Raw genomic sequence first — 24,452 nt, forward strand, 5'->3', positions numbered from 1 at the left:
GTTAAAAAGTTCTGTGAGACTTTGGGGATATGATTAGTAGACTTTGAGGATTGGCGAAGTTCTGGATTTAATGTAACTTTTTCTCAGCTGGATAGAGGGGAAAAGGAAAAATGAATGATTAGTTATATGATAAAAATGTAAAGTATTAGAGCTTTCCTGGTGGGGGTGGGGGGAGGGGGGTATGCTGCTGTGCCTTTTCAAATCCCTAGGAGGGGTCTCTAAGAGGGTGGAGACAAAGAGAATGGGATTCTCTGGTGGGGGGTGTTCTAAGTGGACAACTGGGTCGTTTTGCCTTTTTGTTTGTTTTTGGATGTGTTGTTATTTTTTCTTTGTGGTTGTTTTTGATTTTTCTTTTTTTATTTACCTTCCAGTCTCCTCTAAACAATGAATGAAGTTTGTATTTGATGTCTCAAAGGGGTGATAATTTAAGGATCCTCTCCTATAATGTAAAGGGTCTTGGTTTTCCAGTTAAAAGGGGAAAATTATGGATTAAGTTGCATAGACTTAAACCCCAAATCCTTTTCTTGCAGGAAACTCATTTTTGTGGAGATAAGATGCCTGGTATGCCCTTGTCCATATTTGATAAGTGTTGTTTTTTTCGAATTCTCCAATTAACAAGGCTAAAGGAGTTGCAATAGCAGGGAGTAAGGCGTGTCCGTTTGTATTTTTGGATAAAAAGAGTGATGAGAAGGGTAGATTTATCTTTTTGAAAGGTCAATTAATGGGACAAGTATATACTTTTGTTAATATCTATGAATCACAGGCTACTTTCTTTAGATTAGTGCTTGAAGAACTTGAGGGGTTCAGAGAGGGATGTTTGGTTTTTGGAGGGGATTGTAATTGGGTCTCTGAGCCTAAAATTGATGTGTCATCTGGTTCCAGGAGTATTACGGCAGTAGCTAATAAATCTATCAAAATGATTTTTTCAGAGTGTCCATCTTATAGATGTATGGAGAGCACTTTTTCCTTCTGTGAAGGATTATTCCTTTTTTTTCGCATGTGCACAAAATATATACAAGGATAGACATGCTGTTTTTGGATCAATATTTTTGGGATAGAGTAAAAGGGGCGGGTATTGGGACTATAACTATTTAAGATCATGCGCCTGTGTGGCTTGATTTGGATTTGATGGTAAGAAATAGGCGTGATTGGCATTGGAAACTCAATTACAACCTTTTGGATGATATAGAAGTTAAAGATAAGATAAAAAAAACATTAGTGGAGTATTTCGAGGACAATTAATTGGATGGTATGGACAAGGGCATAGTATGGTCAGCCCATAAGGCGGTGGTAAGGGGGGTCTTTATTTCCTTGGGAGCCAAAAAAAAAAAAAAGAGTATAATGTTAAAATTACAGAATTATCGAAAATAGGAAAATTGGAATTAGAACATAAGGGTTCATTAGATCAGAAGGCACTAGATAGTTTGGATAGGGCAATGATGAAATTGTCAGAACTATTAGAGAGTAGACTCCGGGAAAAAATAGAATTTATTCTGCCAAATGGTTTGAACATGCAAATAAAAGTGGGAGATGGTTGGCAAGGGCATTAAAAGGGCAAAGGAATAGTGCGTATATTCCTAAGATTAAGGATGATGGGGGGATGGTCAAGCTGCAGGCACACAAAATAGCGATTTTTTTTAGGGAGTATTATTCTTCACTGTATGGCTTTCTGAAAAACGGATCTAGGGATTTTGATAAAGGGATGTTGAAATATTTAGAGGAATCAGGAATGGGTAAAATATCACAGGAAAACAGAAATATAATGGAAAAAGAGATCAGTGAGGAGGAGGTGTTAGCTATGATAAAAGCTATGAAGGTGGGTAAGTCACCTGGTCCTAATGGTTTTATAAAGCAATACTTTTTCAATTTCAGTGATGTGTTAGTGCCACCCATGTGTAGATTCTTTAATTCCCTTAATGAGGGTAGAGTAATGCACAAAGATGTGTTAGAGGCCCATATAACAATTATCCACAAGAGTGGAAAAGATTCGGCTTCATGTCAAAGTTACAGGCCTAAATTATTATTGAATTTGGATATAAAGGTTTTTGCAAAAATTTTAGTTGAGAAAATTAAGCCATGGTCAGGATTAGTAGTTAAAGGAGATCAGGTTGGTTTTGTGCCAGGAAGGGAAGGGAAGGGATAATGTGACAAGGGCGATGGCATTATTTAAGTGGTCTTCGGTGAAGGGGGTTCCTATGATGGTATTGTCGACGGATGCGGAGAAGGCATTCGACAGAGTGAATCAGGATTTTATTATGGCCACTTTGAAATTTGTGGGATTGTGAGAGAATATGTTAAAATGGGTAGGTGCCCTTTATTCTAATCCTACTGCGAGAGTTAGAGCAAATGGTCCTTGTCGAATGGAACGAGACAGGGTTGCCCCTTGTCACCGATTATTTTTATTTTGACCTTGGAAGTTTTTTTGTGTACTGTTAGGAGGTCCGGGAATATTCATGGGGTTAGAGTTGGGGGTGAGGAGCATAAGTTATCGGCATTTTCAGATGATATTCTATATTATATAGATGAATGAAGAAGACGGACTCGGGCACTCCAAAGCAAGAGGTAGTTTATTTAAGCACAGTTACATAGCAACGAGTACAAGCCGCCTGTGTCAACAGCTGTTTCGCGTGTAGTCACGCCTCCTCAGGACATATTTCGGAGCCTCTGGTGTCTTTGCCAAATTTAGTTAATGAAATTAAGAGATATGGTAATTTTGTCAAATTTTACGATTAATATGAATAAATCTGAAGCACTGAGTGTGTCATCGACACCAGGGGTTTTGAATTTGGTAGAAAGTAACTTTTCATTTCCTTTCAGAAAAGAGGCAATTAAATATTTAGGAATAATGTTACCTACTAGTGATTTAACAAAGTTATCTTCCATTATTAGGTTTTATTAAAAAAGATTTGGAGGGATGGCGTGGAAAGGGTTTTTCATAGTTTGGGTGTATAGATATTATTAAAATGAATATTTTGCCTAGGTTGGTGTTTTGTAGGTCCATGATTCCAATTTGTGTTCCTGCAGCTTTTTTCAGATCCCTTAACCACTTCCCGACCGCCGTATGTACAATTGGCGGCCGGGAAGTGCACCCCGCAAGGACCGCCGTATAGACAAATGGCGGCGGTCCTTGTAGGGGCATGGGTGGAGCGATCGCGTCATCCGTGACGTGATCCTCCGCCCGGGATCGATGCACGGGCATTTTGTCTCCGCTCGCCGGCCACTTAGAAGAGCCGGCGAGCGGAGGAATCCGCAAATGTAACCAATCAGAATGTATAAGGCACTTTGTTAAGTAAACAAAGTGCCTTATACGTGCTTCCTCCTCGCCTCGTGGTCTCATTGTTGCAGAGACCACTAGCGAGGAGGAAGCACTTTGTAAGTACCCAGCACACAGCCTTTTTTTTGCCTTACAGCCCCCTGATCACCCACCCCAGGCCTCATACCCCCCCTGATCACCCTAGCAGACCCCTGCCTAGCACCCTTGCACCCCTGCAAAACCCCCACCCCCCCACCTGCCACTAACTAGCGACGCTGCCCCTTAGTTTAGGTCCCTAACTGCCTCCTAGTCACCCCTGATCCCCCCCCCCTACCTTTAGATCACCCCCAGACCCCATCCCAGACTACCCCCCTGTATACTGTATACATCTGTATACAGCTACCTTACCCCCTGATCCCCCTCTGATCCCCCTCTGATCACCTGTCTATCACCTGTCCATCACCCCTCAGCACCCCCACCCATCAGAGCAGACCCTAACTGCCCCGCGGGGGTAACCGATCACCTGCCCAGGCGCTCGATTGCCCTCATACCCCCCTTCTGATTACATCCCCTGCTCTTTGTTTACATCTGTCCTCCCCAGCGATCACTAACTGATCTTTGATCAGTAACCCCCTGTGTCTGCCTCTCATCAGATCAGGACTCAGTCTGCCCCGTGCGGGCTCCTGATCAACCCCCCACCCCCTCAAATCGCCCTCAGACCCCCCCCTAATCACCGTCCAAGTGCATTGTATTTGACTGTGCTGCGCTTGTATTTGATTGTGCTGCGCTTGTATTTGATTGTGCTGCGCTTGTATTTGATTGTCCCGTGATCTGCTTCGATTGTCCCGTGACTGTTTGATTGCCTGAGACCCCACTTCCCACCACACCCAACCCCCCCCCCCCCCCACCACACCCAACCCCACCCTCCCCCCCCCCCACCACCACCTCCAACCACCACCTTCCGAGTGCATCAGATTTGCTTGTGCTGTGATTAGAGTCGATTGTGCTGTAATTGTATTTGATTGTCCCGTGATCGACTTCGATTGCCCCGTGATTGTTTGATTGCCTGAGACCCCACTTCCCGCCACACCCAATCCCACCCTCCCCCCATCACCTTCCGAGTGCATCAGATTTGATTGGGCTGTGATTGGATTCGATTGTGCTGTAATTGTATTTGATTGTCCCGTGATCGGCTTCGATTGCCCCGTGATTGTTTGATTGCCTGAGACCCCACTTCCCGCCACACCCAATCCCACCCTCCCCCCATCACCTTCCGAGTGCATCAGATTTGATTGGGCTGTGATTGGATTCGATTGTGCTGTAATTGTATTTGATTGTCCCGTGATCGGCTTCGATTGCCCCGTGATTGTTTGATTGCCTGAGACCCCACTTCCCGCCACAGCCAATCCCACCCTCCCCCCATCACCTTCCGAGTGCATCAGATTTGATTGGGCTTTGATTGGATTCGATTGTGCTGTAATTGTATTTGATTGTCCCGTGATCGGCTTCGATTGCCCCGTGATTGTTTGATTGCCTGAGACCCCACTTCCCGCCACACCCAATCCCACCCTCTCCCATCACCTTCGGAGTGCATCAGATTTGATTGTGCTGTGATTGGAGTCGATTGTGCTGTAATTGTATTTGATTGTCCCATGATTGTTTGATTGCCTCTGAGACCCCACTTCCCACCAACCCCAATACCTCTCAAATACTCCCTTTTTGCTAGGTAGGTGCTCTTTTTTTCTGGGTAGTCTCGGAGGAAAACCCCATAAATTTAGCAATCCAAAATGGCAAGAAGGGGGCTTTCCGATGACGAGGTATACAGGTACATGGACCAGTCGGATGAGTTCTTTTGGGAAGAATCATCCGTCGAATCTTCCGGGTCCGAATTTGAACCTGTAGAAAGCAGTGGTTCCCTGACCGAAAGTGATGACGAGGCTATGGTCCCGGCTAGAGCCAGGCGTACCAGACCCCAAGTCGTTAGACCGCAGGTGGCGCAGGATCCGCCTCAAGGGCAGCAGGGTGGTGCTAGCGCTGTTGATAGTTTTCTTGGTGAGGCAGGCACCAGCAGCGCAGCATCTCCTGGACTTAGTGCCAGTGCTTCCATAGACCCTAGCGTCAGCATGGAAGTGGTGAGCGTCAGCATGGAAGTTGAAACTGGTACGGTGGCAAGTGCAGTAGTACCCCCGTCGCAGCCACCAAGAAGAAGACGGGCCCGTAGTACCCATAGACTCCCAGAGGTGCTGGCACAACCAGATTGGCAATCCCCTGATTCCGCCGCACCCGTAGTGCCCCCTTTCACCGCCCAGTCTGGAGTCCAGGTGGCGACAGCTCATCTAGGAACGGCCCTAGAATTTTTGCGGCTGTTCATCACCCAGGTTCTCTTGGACTTAATTGTGGTTGAGACCAACCGTAAAGCCACACAATTCATCACCGAGCACCCGGAGAGCATGTATGCCCAGCCTTTCGGGTGGAAACCAGTCCAAGTTTCCGACATTAAAATCTTTTTGGCCCTTATCCTTCACTTGGGACTAATGAAACAGAATGTATTGCGGTCGTATTGGTCTACGAACCCAGTACATCATGTTCCCTTGTACCCTGCTGCCATGTCCAGGACACGATTTGAGTCCATCCTGCGCTTCCTGCACTTCAACGACGACAAAACCTGTCATGAAAGGGGAGACCCTGCTTATGACCGGCTCCACAAAATTCGGCCCCTCATAGACCACCTGTCCTCAACATTTGCAGATGCTTATATCCCTGAACAGAACATCTGCGTAGACGAGTCCCTCTTACGCTTTACCGGGCGCCTTGGCATCAAACAGTACATCCCAAGCAAGCGCGCCCGGTATGGGGTGAAACTGTATAAGCTCTGTGAAAGGGCCACAGGCTATACATGTCGTTTTAGGGTCTATGAGGGAAAAGACTCAAAATTGGAGCCGGTCGGATGCCCTGACTACCTGGGGAGCAGTGGAAAGGTTGTGTGGGACTTGGTGTCACCCTTGTTCCAGAAGGGGTACCATCTTTTTGTGGACAATTATTACACAAGTGTGGCCCTCTTTCAGCACTTAAAGTTAGAAGGAATCCGATGCTGTGGCACTGCGCGGCCTAGTCGCCAGGGCTTCCCCCAATGGCTCATTACCACCAGACTTGAACGGGGGCAGAGGGCCGCCTTGCGTACTGAAGACCTGCTCGCGATGAAATGGAGGGACAAGAGGGACGTTTACTTTCTGTCCACCATTCACACAGACACGACAGTCCAAATTCAACGGGCAACTAAGGTCATTGAAAAGCCCCTTGTCGTCCACGAATATAATGTCAACATGGGAGGGGTGGACTTCAATGACCAGAGGTTAGCGCCCTATTTAATGACCCGGAAAACAAGACGCTGGTATAAGAAAGTGTCTTTTTATCTGATTCAATTGGCAGTTTACAACAGCTTTGTTCTCTACAGTAAGGCTGGGAGAACTGGATCTTTCCTCCAATTTCAGGAACAGATCATTCTGGACATCCTGTATCCAGGAGGTGCCAGGCCCCCCCCCCAGATGCAACTAGCCGACTGCATGGTAGGCATTACGCCTATCAGATTCCGTGTGCCCCAGGTCAATGCATCCGAAGAAAACGTTGTCGTGTCTGCAGCAGGACTGGAAGAAGGAATGACACCAGTTTTTATTGTCCCCGCTGTCCTGACCAGCCTGGCCTATGCGTAGGGCCGTGTTTTGAGAGGTACCACGAGCAGGTACACTATTAGAACCTAGGGAACTCCAGACACAGGAGTAGGCACACACTCAGTGGTCTTTTGCACATTGTCGCAGGGAGAGGAGAGGTAAGCTTGAAGACCAAACGGGTAAGCATAAAAGTGGGAAGAAGGATCGGTTTCCATGCTTGATATTGCTGATCTGTCCTGGGTTGGCGATATAAGACGGCATGTTTGAATTTCCCTTGAGTGTGGACACCCCCGGTTTATATGTGATTTGGGCCTATGATGATGCTTCAATGCCACACAGAGTCATCTCTATTGGCAGGCATATTGCTGTATCCTACAGGCATAATGCTGTATACTAAAGTTCTGAGGCCCAGTCACATAAGTTGGTGGCTCACCCTGAGTGCAGGGTGGCACGGGGTGTCTCTCTCCTGAGGTTATCACTGCCATTGATGTGGAGGAAGATCTGCCATTGATGTGGAGCAAGGTATGTTTGCCGTTCATTTTTCCTTTCAGCCCAGAGTGCATTACCCGTATACCCAATATAAGGAGTATAGCAGAAACTCCTAATACTGGCCATACATGTAATGATTGCAGAAACCCTAAAATGCCAGGACAGACTCCACAAATGACCCCATTTTGGAAAGAGGACACCCTAAAGTATTCTGTGAGGTGCACGGTGAGTTCATAAAAGATTTTAGTTTTTGTCACAAGTTAGCAGAATTTTTTTTTTATTTTTTTTTCTAACAAAGTGTCATTTTCCGTTTACTTGTGACAAAAAATAAGATTTTCAATGACCTCACCATTACCCTCATGGAATACCTTGTTGTGTATTCTTTCCAAAATGGGGTCATTTGTGGGGTTTGTTAACTGTCCTGGCAAGTGGGCGGGGTGCTAAATTGTGAGCACCCCTGTAAAGCCTAAAGGTACTCATTGGACTCTGGGCCCCTTAGCGCAGTTAGGGTGCAAAAAAGTGCCACACATGTGGTATTGCCGTACTCGGGAGAAGTAGTACAATGTGTTTTGGGGTGTATTTTTACACATACCCATGCTGGGTGGGAGAAATACCTCTGTGAATGACAATCTTTTGATTTTTTTTACACACAATTGTCCATTTACAGAGTTATTTCTCCCACCCAGCATGGGTATGTGTAAAAATACACCCCAAAACACATTGTACTACTTCTCCCGAGTACGGCGATACCACATGTGTGGCACTTTTTTGCACCCTAACTGCGCTAAAGGGCCCAAAGTCCAATGAGTACCTTTAGGATTTCACAGGTCATTTTGCGGAATTTGATTTCCAGACTACTCCTCACGGTTTAGGGCCCCTAAAATGTCAGGGCAGTATAGGAACCCCACAAATGACCCCATTTTAGAAAGAAGACACCCCAAGGTATTCCGTTAGGAGTATGGTGAGTTCATAGAAGATTTTATTTGTTGTCACAAGTTAGTGGAAAATGACACTTTGTGAAAAAAACAATAAAAATCAATTTTCCGCTAACTTTTGTCAAAAAATAAATTCTATGAACTCACCATACTCCTAACGGAATACCTTGGGTCGCTCTCTGTAGATGCGAAAGGGGGTAGATCACCCCTCCACCAGGGGTGGACACGGTATAGCAGTAGGAGAACAGAGGCGCCAGCAGGATAAAAGTGGATAAAAACTTTAAAATTTGCTGGGAGGAAGTGGTGGACTTACCTCCATAAAGCAGACACGAAAGACTGTCTGAATAGTAGTCACATTTATTAATTAGTACCCCAAAACAGTGCAACGCGTTTCGCAGGCCCAGCCCGCTTCATCAGGCAATAAAAATGGGGACAAGACAGAATTTCAGCAATAGCAGGTGTAGCGCCTCAGGCCTAATCTGCTGGCACGCCACCGCTGCTTATGAACTGGCCGCAGCGTCTACTAGACGCCGCCGCGCCAGCTCATAGCCCGCAGCCCTGCAGTCTCCCGGGAAGCAGACCAGGGCTACGGCAAGATGGCTGCCGAAGCCCTGTACAGGAGACTATTTGTGTCTCCAGTACAGGGCTTCGGGCGCCATCTTCCCGTAGCCCTGCACTCTGCCTGTCAGCGGCAGCGCGGGAGACTGTCACTGCAGAAGGAACGTCCGGGGGAGATGCGTGCCAGAGCCCAGCCGAAAGAGAAGACTTCTATCAGGTGAGTACATTACTTGTTTTTGCAGGTGAAATGCGGACCACTGTGTTATTTTCTGCTAAAATGTTTTGTCACATGTTTATGTCCTGTGAAATGCTGCCCACTGTGTTTGTTTTCTGGTGAAACTGCGTTTGTTTTCTGGTGAAATGTGGCCCGCTGCGTTTGTTTTCTGGTGAAATGTGGCCCGCTGCGTTTGTTTTCTGGTGAAATGTGGCGCACTGCGTTTGTTTTCTGGTGAAATGTGGCCCACTGCGTTTGTTTTCTGGTGAAATGTGGCCCACTGCGTTTGTTTTCTGATGAAATGTGGCCCACTGCGTTTGTTTTCTGATGAAATGTGGCCCACTGCGTTTGTTTTCTGATGAAATGTGGCCCACTGCGTTTGTTTTCTGATGAAATGTGGCGCACTGCTTTGTTTTCTGGTGAAATGTGGCCCGCTGCGTTTGTTTTCTGGTGAAATGTGGCCCATTGCGTTTGTTTTCTGATGAAATGTGGGCCACTGCGTTTGTTTTCTGATGAAATGTGGCGCACTGCGTTTGTTTTCTGGTGAAATGTGGCCCGCTGCGTTTGTTTTCTGGTGAAATGTGGCCCGCTGCGTTTGTTTTCTGGTGAAATGTGGCCCACTGCGTTTGTTTTCTGATGAAATGTGGGCCACTGCGTTTGTTTTCTGATGAAATGTGGCCCACTGCGTTTGTTTTCTGATGAAATGTGGCCCACTGCGTTTGTTTTCTGATGAAATGTGGCCCACTGCGTTTGTTTTCTGATGAAATGTGGCGCACTGCGTTTGTTTTCTGGTGAAATGTGGCCTGCTGCAGTTGATTTCTGGTGAAATGTGGCCCGCTGCGTTTGTTTTCTGGTGAAATGTGGCCCACTGCGTTTGTTTTCTGATGAAATGTGGGCCACTGCGTTTGTTTTCTGATGAAATGTGGCCCACTGCGTTTGTTTTCTGGTGAAATGTGGCCCGCTGCATTTTTCTGGTGAAATGTGGCCCGCTGCGTTTGTTTTCTGGTGAAATGTGGTCCACTGCGTTTGTTTTCTGGTGAAATGTGGCCCACATTGCATGATTTTCTGCTGAAATGTTGCACACATTGCGTTTATTTTCTGGTGTCTGGGGTAACTGTTGCTGCATTTATTATTAAGGGCTCATTCACACTACAGAACGTATGCACGAATGCGATTTCATGCATGCGCTGCCAACGCACAGTGATCGCACTGAATGCACGTTGTGGTGCGCTAAATGTGGACGTCGGCAGCTGTACCTATCGGGGAAACGTATGCGTTGTGCGTTAAAATGTTCCCAGATGCGTTACACGCATGGGAACGCACACCTGTAGTGTGAATGGTAACATGGAAGTCTATTGACTTTCATGTTACCATATGAATCTTACATTATGTGCATTGCGTCAAAACTGACAGCGCAGCACATAGTGTGAATTAGCCCTTAATGGTCATAGTTGGCTATATTTGCTGCTTTGGGGTTATGGCGGGTATAAATAGCATCATAGTTTCTGCACACCCATGATGCGAATCCTCGTTTCACCACATCATGGCGGAAACACTGCTTTCTTATGCCTTGCTGTTACATCATTACGTTAGCTCCGCCCATCCAATATCATGGCCACGCCCCCATTTTTCGGCGCGCGCGCCCCCCCCCCCCCCCCCCCCCCCCCCATTGGCACTTGGAGATAAATAAGTCGATGTTAGGTCGCAATTAGGGCACTCGGCCTCTGAAAGGTTAGCCATCACTGCCATAGGACAACTATTAATCATGCACTGTACAAAGTTGGCCTTTATGGGAGAGTGGCAAGAAGAAAGACATTGTTAACAGAAAGCATAAGAAGTCCCGTTTGCAGTTCGCCACAAGCCATGTGGGGGACACAGCAACCATGTGGAAGAAGGTGCTCTGGTCAGATGAGACCAAAATGGAACTTTTTGGCCAAAATGCAAAACGCTATGTGCAGGGTTGCCAAGCGTCCGTATTAGTACGGACAGTCCGTACTAATGACCCTGAAAATCCACTGTCCGTTCCTGTCCGTATTTTGCAACAAGCGTCCGTCCAAAAGTGCAGTTTCTGCAGTGCCTCAGCCTCACGCGCATGTGCGCATCGCTATAGAGAGACGCTCATCACCGTGCGGCTGAAGCAGGAGTCCTCATCTTTTCCTCCTCCATCCAATCTCTGACAACCACCTCTCCAACCAATAGAAAGTGAGAGCCAAGCTAGCGTCACCCCCACAATGCCCATCATTCATTGCTTCCTGGAAAGGGAAAAAGCACCAGACAGCGGGGGTTCAGAGAGATTCCGGGAGCTGCTGGACGCTCATCATGTGTCCTCCCCAGCCTCTCTCCCTCCAGCATGACACTACAGCCGCTGCTCGCTGACTCTCTGACTGAGGATAAAGAATGAGAGTGATTTGATGCTTGAGAGGTCTTTCAGTCAGGGATGTAATGTGTGCCACGGCTAGTATTCACTGTATTCTCCTAGTCTCAGTTACTGATTTATTATCTTAGCAGCTAATAGAAGGGGAAACTGAGCCGCCCCTCAAGGCATGAATAACACTGCTAAAGGGAGATTCCGAGCAGGAGTCAGGACAGCTGATTTGCTGTCACAGGGCACTGCACTTTTTTCACTTAGGAAAATAATAATAAACCCCCCCCCAAAAAGATGAGCAGTGCACAGCATGCTGCGTCAGGGACAGGCTGTCTGCGCCTGCAATGTTTTTGCACTGAAAGTGAAAAAGTACAGTGGTGACTGTGACAACAAATCACCTCTCCTGACTCGTGCTCTGATTCTACCTGTAGCTAGCTGCTGGATGTGGCAGGCAGTGTTTTCCCCTTCTATTGGCTTCAGAACTCACCTGTCCTTCTATGAAATATTATTAAAAATAACCGTTTTATATCCCCTCAGATCAGGGTTGATCAGTGATCACATCAATCAATGACAACCTCATTCCCTGATATAAAGTTATGCTTATGCATATCGTCTTTAATACATTTTTGGTTCTGCTGATCTACTTTGGGGGACCCAACAGGATAATTCATATGGAGATGCAGCTAATATAATTGGGTGAATGGCACCCGCTCGAACTGCTAGATTTCTAATAGGTTGTAGTAAACTAAGCCCACACTATTCCACCAATTACAACTCTTTGTGCTGTAGAGGGTACTGTGATTAGAGAACTGTTCCCAATGAGGTTTCCTGCTGGTTCCCTAAGCAGTGCAGCGCTTTTTTCTTGATCCATGTAGCTTAAAAAAACATTTAAAAATGTGACCTTTCCCCGCCGAAAAAGTGCGCTGCTGACTCCGCCCCCCATGTCCGTCCAAAAGTTTGTGTGTCCTGCTTTTTTGGACCTTTTGTCCGTAAAAAATTAGAAATTAGGTTGGCAACCCTGGCTATGTGTGGCAGAAAACTAACACTGCACATCACTCTGAACACACCATCCCCACTGTCAAATATGGTGGTGGCAGCATCATGCTCGGGGGGAGTGCATCTCTTCATCAGAGACACGGAAGCTGGTCAGAGTTGATGGGAAGATGGATGGAGCCAAATACAGGGCGAACTTGGAAGAAAACCTCTTGGAGACTGCAAAAGACTTGAGACTGGGGCGGAGGTTCACCTTCCAGCAGAACAATGACCCTAAACATAAAGCCAGTGCAACAATGGAATGGTTTAAAACAAAACATATTGTAAAATCTGTAAACTTGGCGGCTGCGGATACGCATGCTATAGCCGCAGCCGCCTTTGTTCCCTGTTCACTGGCCTTATCCGTCCCGGCGGCGTCCAGCACGCCGGGAACGGCATTGTCTTTTGTTCATAGGGTCTCTGTATCGCGCGGGCGCGCGCGGAGTAGGGACCTTTATGCTGGAGGAAGGCGCGTCCGCTGACCTGCCGGTCGGCTGATGTCAGGAGTGACTCGCGCCGCTCAGATAGGCTGATTGTTAGGGGGCGTGGCGCTGGGCTCTCCTCGGCTTCTTAAGCCTTCACGGATCATTGGCAACTCGTCTGCTGTTGCGAATACACTCGTGTTAGCGCTCAGACCTAGTGAGGTTCCTGTTGATGATAGATGTATATGCAGTGTTTGCGATATACATCTATCTATAGTTAGTTATTATTACATTGTATTCTGATAACCTGTGTATGATTCTGGCTACTCTCTGACCTTGCTATTGCTAAACAATTCTGTACCTCTGCCTTTCTGACTTAAGTTGCTGAACCTCTGCCCGATATTAACTATCCTCTCGCCTGCCGATTTCGTACTTTCTCTACCTGCCTGTTATCAAACCTTGCCTGTCTGACTACTCTACTCACCAGTGGGCCCTAGCCACTGGTGAGGTGCTCTAGCTATTAGAACCTACCAGCCCCTCTGGTGAGGTTCAGAATTACTTGCATAGCTCCAGTGACTGATAGTACCTTGCCAGCTCCACTGGCAAGGTCTAGTTAAACTATTCAGTCATTTGTGCTAGTACCTTGCCAGCTCCTCTGGTAAGGTTTAGCCAAACTTCTTTAATTCTTTCATTATTAGTACTTTGCCAGCTCCTCTGGTAAAGGTATTGTTATTTGTGTTGGTAGACCCTCCAGCCCCTCTGGAGAAGTCTATACTGTTGCACCAAACACTACACCTTACTCTCTGCTAGCTATACTAGTATTATTGGTGATACTGCAGATCACCACATAATCAGGTATAGCGTCTGTATTATTGGTGATTCTGCAGATCACAAATAATCAGAAGTCTGAGTTGCAGCACCCAATCGTTACACATATCCATGTGTTAGAATGGCCCAGTCAAAGTCCAGATCTAAATCCAATCGAGAATCTGTGGCAAGATCTGAAAACTGCTGATCACAAACGCTGTCCATCTAATCTGACTGAGCTGGAGCTGTTTTGCAAAGAAGAATGGGCAAGGATTTCAGTCTCTAGCTGTGCAAAGCTGGTAGAGACATACCCTAAAAGACTGGCAGCTGTAATTGCAGCAAAAGGTGGTTCTACAAAGTATTGACTCAGGGGGCTGAATAATTACGCCCACCCCACTTTGCAGTTATTTATTTGTAAAAAATGTTTGGAATCATGTTGTTAAGCTTGGAGGTGTAATCTCCACAGTCAGCATACAACACATGAGCTGACGTGAAGGAGGTACACACACCAGCACAAGGGATCAGGATATCCCCAGTTTAGTGGAGGAGAGGACTGACTCCAATAGGAGAATGTGGTGCACAGAGCCGGTGCAGATCTGAACAGCCACAAACACTTTCGTAATAACGTCTCAGCGCAAGGTAGCGCTGAGCGCATAAACCAGGACTGAGGAGATCAGGACAGGTAGACAGAATGAACGCTTGCTAGCTAGCGATTACTTAGCGACAGCAAGCGTCCAAAACCAGACAGACTGGAATGAGGCAGCCAATGCGTTGCGGCGATGGCGTGCCTCACAAAGACAGGACAGGAGAGACAGGAAATAGCAGGATCGAGATAGATGAACGTAACACAGATAAATATACAATAAGTATGTTTTCCTAGCGTATTACAATTACAGCTATCAATGAAACTATTCGTAACGTCTGACTAACATATGTATATATTGGCAATGAACCGATATATGACATAAGCAGGAACTCTGACTAAGACTGAAGTAATACAGGGAACAGGACTCAGAAGGATTCGCTATCTCTTCGCAGAGATGAACGCAATCCACAAACAGGACCAGGAACAGGATTCAGAAGGATTCGTTATCTCTTCGCAGAGATGAACGCAATCCACAAACAGGACCAGGAACAGGATAACTAGCTCAGCACGGGTGTTCACGATACGCGCAAACTACCAAAACGTGCTGGAAAACTGACTAGCTGAACACAGGAAATAAACAGTTCGTGTACGTATATATCAGCGACACTGATATATTAACGTAACACGAATACAAGGAAAATAACAAAATGCGCAAGTATGCGTATATATTGGCGATGAACCAATATATGACACAAGACAAGCAAGTAGCAACTTCTAGAACAAGAGCAGAACTAGGAGGACTCGCTGACCCCTTCGCAGGAGTCAGCGCAGTCCACACGGACCAGGAACGAGGTGGGGCACGAGCAGAGTAACAGATAGAGTCTGAAACTATGATAGCCCATGAGGCATTGCAGGAAGCAGTTCTTTATACTGAGGTCATCCAATGGGAGCAGACCTGCAGATTCCCACACAAGTGAATGGTAATTAATCACAGGCTGATAGCAGGAAAAGGCAGACAATGATATGCAGCCTGCAGGAAAGGGACCGCCCCTCCACTGCAGCAGACAATGTTTGTTTACACAAAAGCATATTAAACTGTCATAAACTTCAGAGCGACTGCAGATGGAATCAGCAACTAGTTTAAGTGCAAACCAAACTATGCAAGCAAATGCATGTAATGACATTAGAACTGCTTGGTTTGCAATACCAGTGCAGTCAGCAGTAAACGCTGCAGAAGCGATCATAACAGTACCCCCTCCCTTAAACGCGGCCTCTGGACGCCTATGAAAACTGACATATTTCTCCTGAACCACCCAAACCAAAAAATCAGAAGTGGGAAATCCAGCAAACTGATCTGACTGAAAATTCATGAAGGTCGGATCCGTCCGACAAAACCAAATTCCCGAATCAGTCTCACCAAAACTAGACCAATTGGAACCAGAACCTACCGAACCATGCCCGTCAGCACTACAAGCCTCAGTGTGACACCCATCAGAACCACGACTTCCAGAAAACAACCCCAAGAAACTCTCTGCGCGATACCCACCGCCTTCCAAGGACTGTCCAAAAACGCCAAAGCCTTTGCAATGCCCACCGGAACTGTCCCTACCAACACAAAACCCACCGTTGAACCAGTCCAAGGTACCAGGACAAGTTTCCTCAGAGATCTCCCAGAACACTTGGAAGCTCCAAAGAGATCCCCACAGGTCAGAACGCCCCTTAGGCTCACATGGAGAACTATCAAGAACCCCTATGGAACCCAGGGCAACTCCAGAGTCAGGGTCACAAGGACAAACATCAAGATCAGGGCTTTTAGGGACCAGAACCATCTCCGGGCATGCAGGCCAACCGGCAACATCAGAACATGTCTCCACTAGGGAAGCACGTGAGCACGCTAACACAGACACATCTGGGCAGTCTGGCATACGAAGCACATCTGGGCACACCGGCACAAGAGAAACCTCTGGGCATGTCAAGGAACTGCGAACCTCAAAGTCAGTCAAGACAGGACCGAAACCAGAACTGGGCAAAAAAAATTCATCATGACTAGACTTCATAGTTACTGGATTCTCACTAAAAACTGCAGGATCAGACTTAGATGTCGCTGATTCCAGCAGGGTTATTAACAAATCATGTTCAGGGGCATTTACAAGACAGGGCAAATCTTCTGATGTATGCACTGAACTAGACAGGGTTCCCATAGCTTCTTCTGGACTAGACAGAGACTCATCAAATACACTGGACTGGAGCTCATGAAGGGCTGCAAAACAAGTCAATATTGCAGCAATCCCCACTGAACTAGGCAAAACTGAGTAACTCACTGGACAGGAAGGGGGCTCTGGAACTTCTGCCACACCGGCCAGAGAACCAGAATTTTCCAGGATACAGGGCTGGGTTTCAGAAACACTCATTAACCCGGACTGAAATTCTGAGATTTCTATTATTTTTTCCAGCGAGTCAGAATTATCCATGTTACAGGGCAAGACTTTTGAAACATTCAGAGGACAGGGCTGGAGTTCCTCGGCTGTTACAACACTGGAGAGGGACTCAACAACATTGGTTAAATCAGACTGTGTACAGGGCAAGGTATCTAACACACTTGCTGACGAGGACAATATTTCAATGGCTTCTGCTTCGCTGGGCAGAAATTCATCAAGTTTTATTAGAGCAGACTGTAATTCCAAAACAGCTGCTAGACAAGTGAATATTACTGCAACACCAACTGAGGTAAGCAGTGCTTCAGCCTCCTCTGCTAAAGGGTTTAAAGTATCCAAAGTACTGGGTGAAGCATAAGACTCTGCGACCACAGCTTCACTGGACAGGATCACTGAACAGTCCATATTGCAGGGCAAAACCATGGAAGCACCTGCTGGACAGCATAATGATTCTGTGACCTGAGTTTCATTGGAGAGATCTACTGCACAATTCATGGTACAGGGCAAATTTATTGGAAAATTTTCTGAACAAGGTAATAATTCTGCGATTTCAGGTTCACATAGCAGATGCTCTGAGCTATTCACGAAACTAGAGCGAGGTGTAGAAACAGGAAGATCAAGACACAATGTTTGCGCATCTGAATCACCATTCATTTGTAAAATTGGAAAATTCAGATGCTGGGGTTCTGAGTTTACTAGACAGGATTGCTGGGACTCGGAAACTGATGTAGTGCATCTATTGGCATCTGCTGGATCAGACAGGAGTTGAACTTTATTAACACAGGTAATTTCTGCAGAAGTGTTTGCAGAGACAGGCAAGATTTTTCTGGTGTCTGTTTCACTAAACAAAGAGTCATGAGTACTGGCTAGGCTGGACTCGAAAGTCAGCAGGACCTCTGGGTCCTCTGCTGAGAAATTTGTGCAGGGCAAGATTAAGGAAGTATTAGTAATTTCTGTCTTACTGGGAAGTAACACTGAGTTATCCATGGTACAGGGTGGAATTACAGGAACTTCAATTTCACACAAAAGGAGTTTAGAATCACTCGCTGAATCAGCCAAAGGTGCTGAAGCAGGCGAGTCCTCAGGAACTGAGGAAGTGGAACAATCTCCACTTGACAGTGTGTCTTCCCTGGTATCAACTGATTGAATTGCATAAAAATCGTCCAGAATCATTCTCCACACATCGATCAATGGAGCCACAAAGTCATACCCACACACACCAGTTTTTATTAGGTTATAAGCAGACTTAATGCATGCATTCAATACTAATTCACTTTTTGTACTGTAAAACTGACAAAATGAACTTGCATCTTTCTTCCATTCATAGACCAGAGCTTCCATCTCTCCTTTCTCAAATGGAGGATCCCATGCATATTTAACAGCTGAGCATTCCGGCTGATCATAGTTTGCAAATGTGTTAGTGGCAGAAACATACATTGGGTTATTTAGCAGGTGATTGGCCGATTTCTTATTCCTAAGGATCTCCAATACCTGTAGCAAGTATTGAACTGTAGTGTATGCAAATTTCCCTTGCTGCACGAATAAATTGATCTGTTCAATACTCTGTAATATATCTTCATAATCATATTCAGATAATTCATTTAAACAAGAACCTTTATTTTCCCTGGCTAGCAATGAAAGTTCATTAGTAGTTTCATAGGTCCATTTGACTCCCCTGAATGGTGACTGAATTTCATTATCTGCTAATGGTGGAGTCTCGTTACAGATCTGATGCGCAGTCGCCAAGGGCAACGACTCCGCTGATTGTAACGCTTTTCTTTTGCAGCGTTTACGTTTGGCCTTAGACCCTGCTGCCTTAGCAGAAGAAAAGTTATCAGAACAATTATCTGCTTGCTGATTATTTTTGTAGGCAGTAGAAGGAGCAGCTGACTGACAAGCTGCCAGGAGCTTATCAAAAGGGCTAGGCAAATCGGTTTTGCGCAGCCAGTTATGGATCACAAACGCTAGAAATTCCAGTGGTCTTTCTTTTAAATTGGTATGATCCAAGACATCGTAGGCCCACTGAAACAATCTTCCCTTAAATAAAACATAAACTAGCTGGGGGGCCCACGTTGAAACAGGAGTAGCCTGGAGCTCAGGATTGGCCAGGAACCTGGCACATTCAGAAAAAAACTCATTTTCTGTTTCAGAATTGAGCTTCTCAAATTTCTTAAAGGAACAGGAACCAAAACAAACAGTGTCATTTTTGCTGGGAACCCCCCCCACAATGGGGATTGGTAATGGGGCTATCATAATGTTAAGCTTGGAGGTGTAATCTCCACAGTCAGCATACAACACATGAGCTGACGTGAAGGAGGTACACACACCAGCACAAGGGATCAGGATATCCCCAGTTTAGTGGAGGAGAGGACTGACTCCAATAGGAGATTGTGGTGCACAGAGCCGGTGCAGATCTGAACAGCCACAAACACTTTCGTAATAATGTCTCAGCGCAAGGTAGCGCTGAGCGCATAAACCAGGACTGAGGAGATCAGGACAGGTAGACAGAATGAACGCTTGCTAGCTAGCGATTACTTAGCGACAGCAAGCGTCCAAAACCAGACAGACTGGAATGAGGCAGCCAATGCGTTGCGGCGATGGCGTGCCTCACAAAGACAGGACAGGAGAGACAGGAAATAGCAGGATCGAGATAGATGAACGTAACACAGATAAATATACAATAAGTATGTTTTCCTAGCGTATTACAATTACAGCTATCAATGAAACTATTCGTAACGTCTGACTAACATATGTATATATTGGCAATGAACCGATATATGACATAAGCAGGAACTCTGACTAAGACTGAAGTAATACAGGGAACAGGACTCAGAAGGATTCGCTATCTCTTCGCAGAGATGAACGCAATCCACAAACAGGACCAGGAACAGGATTCAGAAGGATTCGTTATCTCTTCGCAGAGATGAACGCAATCCACAAACAGGACCAGGAACAGGATAACTAGCTCAGCACGGGTGTTCACGATACGCGCAAACTACCAAAACGTGCTGGAAAACTGACTAGCTGAACACAGGAAATAAACAGTTCGTGTACGTATATATCAGCGACACTGATATATTAACGTAACACGAATACAAGGAAAATAACAAAATGCGCAAGTATGCGTATATATTGGCGATGAACCAATATATGACACAAGACAAGCAAGTAGCAACTTCTAGAACAAGAGCAGAACTAGGAGGACTCGCTGACCCCTTCGCAGGAGTCAGCGCAGTCCACACGGACCAGGAACGAGGTGGGGCACGAGCAGAGTAACAGATAGAGTCTGAAACTATGATAGCCCATGAGGCATTGCAGGAAGCAGTTCTTTATACTGAGGTCATCCAATGGGAGCAGACCTGCAGATTCCCACACAAGTGAATGGTAATTAATCACAGGCTGATAGCAGGAAAAGGCAGACAATGATATGCAGCCTGCAGGAAAGGGACCGCCCCTCCACTGCAGCAGACAATGTTTGTTTACACAAAAGCATATTAAACTGTCATAAACTTCAGAGCGACTGCAGATGGAATCAGCAACTAGTTTAAGTGCAAACCAAACTATGCAAGCAAATGCATGTAATGACATTAGAACTGCTTGGTTTGCAATACCAGTGCAGTCAGCAGTAAACGCTGCAGAAGCGATCATAACACATGTATGATTTTCGATCCACTTCTCACATGTATTGGTCTTTCACATGGAATTCCAATAAAATTGATGCGTGTTTGTGGCAGTATTGTGACAAAATGTGGAAAACTTCAAGGGGGGCAAATACCTTTGCAACCCACTGTATATATATATATATATATTGTAGGGGTCATCGGGGCTGGGTATTAGATGGGAGGTACATTTCCCCGGTATTTGGACTGTGGTCCCTTTAAAACCTTGTGTGGTCCTAGGAAAGGAGTCCGGATTTTGGTGGCAGCAAGCAGTTGCTGCTTGTGTTTTTTTCTTTTCAGGGCCAGACTCCTGGGATGGGAAGGAAAGGAAGGGCGGGCCTTCCCATCCCACCTAGGTACACACCTGGTTGTCAGTGGGGCTGAGAGCCTCACTAATGTGGTGTTGATTAGATGCTAATTTATGCATAAAAAGCAGCCTCACAGGCAGTCTAGAGATAGGTGTTGGAGCAGTAGCGTGTCTGCTATGGAATCTCCTGACAAGGAGTATTGGAGATCACTTGATGGAAGCCAAACCATACGCTGGTCTGTTGTTAGTATGGCATTGGCCTGATGGAAAAATGAACTTTGTTTGAACATGCTGGACTTTATACTACAAAGCTGAAGTAAGCTGACTGTTTATTTTTCCACTTTTTACTGCTGAACTGAAGCTGTTTATCTTCTGCTGCACAATAAACTGACTTTATTTTATACATCTGTGTACTGCGTGCTGGCTGCGACCCCTCTAAACTTCACAACTGGTGCTCGGATGCGGGCAGCGCAGCACTGCAGGAAAAAGTTCAGTTTAAAAAATGACATTTAATGGGCCAGTCTCCTTGTTGGCATGATGGAGGAATTGGTGAAACAAATGGCCTTAGCAACTGTGCAGCTGCAGCAGAGCATGGTGACTCAGCAGGCGAGTATGGTGACTCAACAGCAAGCCACGGAAGCCCTGCGAGAGGCCTCAGAAGTGCAAGCCAAAATGCTGCTTGAGGCGGTGCAGAAGCTGGCCCAGGGGAGAGAGACAGCAGGAGTTGCCCCTAGCAACCAGGCGATGGTGAGAGCCAGCCACTTTCTGCAGAAACTGACACCCTCAGATGATGTGGAAGCCTTTCTAAAAACGTTTGAAAGGACAGCAGAGCGGGAAGGATGGCCGAAAGACAAATGGGCTGGTATCCTTGCACCGTTCCTGATGGGAGAACCCCAGAAGGCCTACTACGATCTCAACCCTGCAGACGCCCTCAACTATGATCGGCTAAAGGCAGAGATCCTGGCCCGACTAGGTGTAACCACAGCGGTCCGGGCACAGAGGGTGTACAGCTGGCAATACCTGATGGATCGTCCAGCCAGATCGCAGATGCATGACCTCATCCAACTGGCGAAAAAGTGGCTGCAGCCAGAGGTACTCACCGGGCCCGAGATGGTGGAGCGATTTGTGCTGGATCGTTTTCTGCGTGCCCTGCCAGTGGGACTACAGCAGTGGGTCAGTCATGCAGACCCCAAAACAGCGGAGCAGCTGGTGGAGATGGTGGAGAGATATACCGCAGTGGAAGATCTACTCTCTCCAAAGTGCCAGGCGGGCCCCACCTTATCCCGTGTTGCAAGGTTCCCTTACTCTGGAAAGGGTGCTTCATGGAACCCCGCAACCAGCACCACCAGCAATAGGGAAGTATTCCCAACAGCCGCTCAGGGGTTGCCACCTGCTATTGCTACACCTCGGAAGGGAGGTGCTATCCAGTGTTGGAGATGTTCTGCCTGGGGCCATACCAGAGCCCAGTGTCCACTGTAGGAGGAACCCATGCAGTGTGACGTGCTACGGAGGGTTTCCTTTTTTGCTCAGAAGGTATGCCTGGCAGAGTGCCAGGAGAGCTTTGTGTGCACCGTTAGTGTGAACCAGGTACCAGCTAAAGTCTTGCTGGACTCAGGCAGTATGGTAACCATGGTGCACGCTGATCTGATAGGAACAATTGACACTGTGCTAAAGCCGCTTAAGGTGGTGTGTATTCATGGAGACACAAAGACTTATCCTGTGGTGCCAGTGTCGATTACAACTGACTGTGGGACAATTACTCACGCCGTCGGAGTGGTAAGAAACCTAATGTGTCAAGTAATATTGGGTCGAGACTTTTCACTGTTTAGGGAACTATGGGAGAATGTAAAAGGGAAGTTATTTAAGGTTACTGATAATAGCTTAGCCCCTACTCCCTCTACCAGAGAACTTGATGCACCAAGTCTGGACAAAGATGTCGCAGAAAATGTATTGCAAAATGATAATGTATTATTGCAAAATGATAATGTATTATTGCAAAATGATGATTTATTATTACAAAATGATGATGTTTTGTTGCAAATGGATGAAAATGTGACTGACCATCCTTGTCGGGATCCTGAGCAGGTTACTGAAGGGGGGGATGATTCCCCATTACAGGTTATGTTGGGCGAGGATGATGAGGAATCTTCCCCCCAATCTATGCTCCCTGACCTGGATGTGTCAAAAGGGACTTTCATCACTGCGCAGATGCGGGATCCAACGTTATCCCATGCTAGAGAACAGGTATCTATTGTAAATGTAGTTTCCCAGGAACCTGGGGCAGAGGAGAGATTCCCTCATTTTGCAGTTAATGGGGATATGTTATATCGGATTGCAAAGGTCAGAGAGGAGGTGGTTGAGCAGGTGCTAGTGCCTCAAGAATTTCGGAGGATGGTACTAGACTTGGCTCACAATGAAGCATTGGGAGGTCACCTGGGTGCCGAGAAAACGGAGGCGCGGATAACTGACAGGTTTTACTGGCCTGGGTTACAGGCCGAAGTAAAGAATTATTGCGCTTCTTGCCCCACCTGTCAGTTAACCGCGCCAGTGTCCCATTTTCGAAACCCTTTGGTGCCCTTACCAATAATCGAGGTGCCATTTAAGCGCATTGCCATGGATATAGTGGGACCATTGGTAAAGTCTGCCAGGGGGCACCAATATATCCTTGTCACACTCGACTATGCTACTCGCTACCCGGAAGCTTTTCCTTTAAAAAAACCTACGTCCAAAGCTATCACCCGAGAATTATTTAATATGTTCACTCGGACGGGTTTTCCCAAGGAAATCCTTACGGACCAAGGAACCCCGTTTATGTCTAAAGTTATGGCTGATGTGTGTAAACTGTTCCAGATTAAGCAGATGAGAACCTCTGTTTATCACCCTCAGACAGATGGGCTGGTTGAACGGTTTAATAGACCTTAAAAATTATGTTAAAAAGAGTTTTTCAAAGGGACGGAAAGGATTGGGATTGTTTATTGCCTGCAGTGATGTTTGCTGTTCGGGAGGTACCTCAAGCCTCCTCAGGTTTTTCACCATTTGAACTGGTATATGGGCGCAGACCTCGAGGGTTGCTTGACTTGGTAAAAGAAACCTGGGAAAGTGAGTCCAGTCCCCACAAAAGTGTGGTGGAACATGTTTCCCAGTTGCAAGAACGCATTGCCAAGGTGATGCCCCTTGTCAAGGAACACTTACTGGCAGCCCAAGAAGCGCAGAGTCGAGTATATAACCGCTCCGCAAAAATCAGGCAGTTTCTGGTATTGATAGAGTGGCAGTATTGATCCCAACCGTGGAGAGTAAATTCTTGGCCAGGTGGCAAGGTCCCTTCGAGATCATTGAAAAAGTGGGGGAAGTGAACTACAGATGTTGGGTTGGGGGGGCGGTTCTGTCACAGGTGATTGACGGAGAGGAACATCCCATAGTTTTTCTCAGTCGGAAACGGACGGCCGCTGAGAAAAACTATGCGGTAGTGGAGAGGGAATGCTTGGCCATAAAATGGGCCCTGGACTCGCTGCGCTACTATTTATTGGGTAGGAAGTTCAGGTTGATCTGTGACCATGCCCCTCTAGCTTGGATGAAAAGGAACAAAGGAACAAATGCAAGAGTGTCCCGGTGGTTTCTCTCTCTCCAGGAGTTCAACTATGTGGTGGAGCATAGGCCGGGTAAAGTGCACCAGAACACTGATGCCCTTTCCAGAGTCCACTGTTTAGTAGGTCGATGTGCCT

At 46.5% G+C, this 24,452-nt stretch overlaps 1 protein-coding gene across 2 annotated transcripts in view; it reads right to left on the minus strand.

Moving 5' to 3' along the window:
- The window catches only part of LOC137546374 (uncharacterized), a 485,946-nt gene that overhangs the window by 234,804 nt on the left and 226,690 nt on the right, over positions 1-24,452 (minus strand). The window lies entirely within an intron of this gene.

The sequence above is a fragment of the Hyperolius riggenbachi genome, chromosome 2, assembly GCF_040937935.1.
Source record: "Hyperolius riggenbachi isolate aHypRig1 chromosome 2, aHypRig1.pri, whole genome shotgun sequence".
NCBI lineage: Eukaryota > Metazoa > Chordata > Amphibia > Anura > Hyperoliidae > Hyperolius > Hyperolius riggenbachi.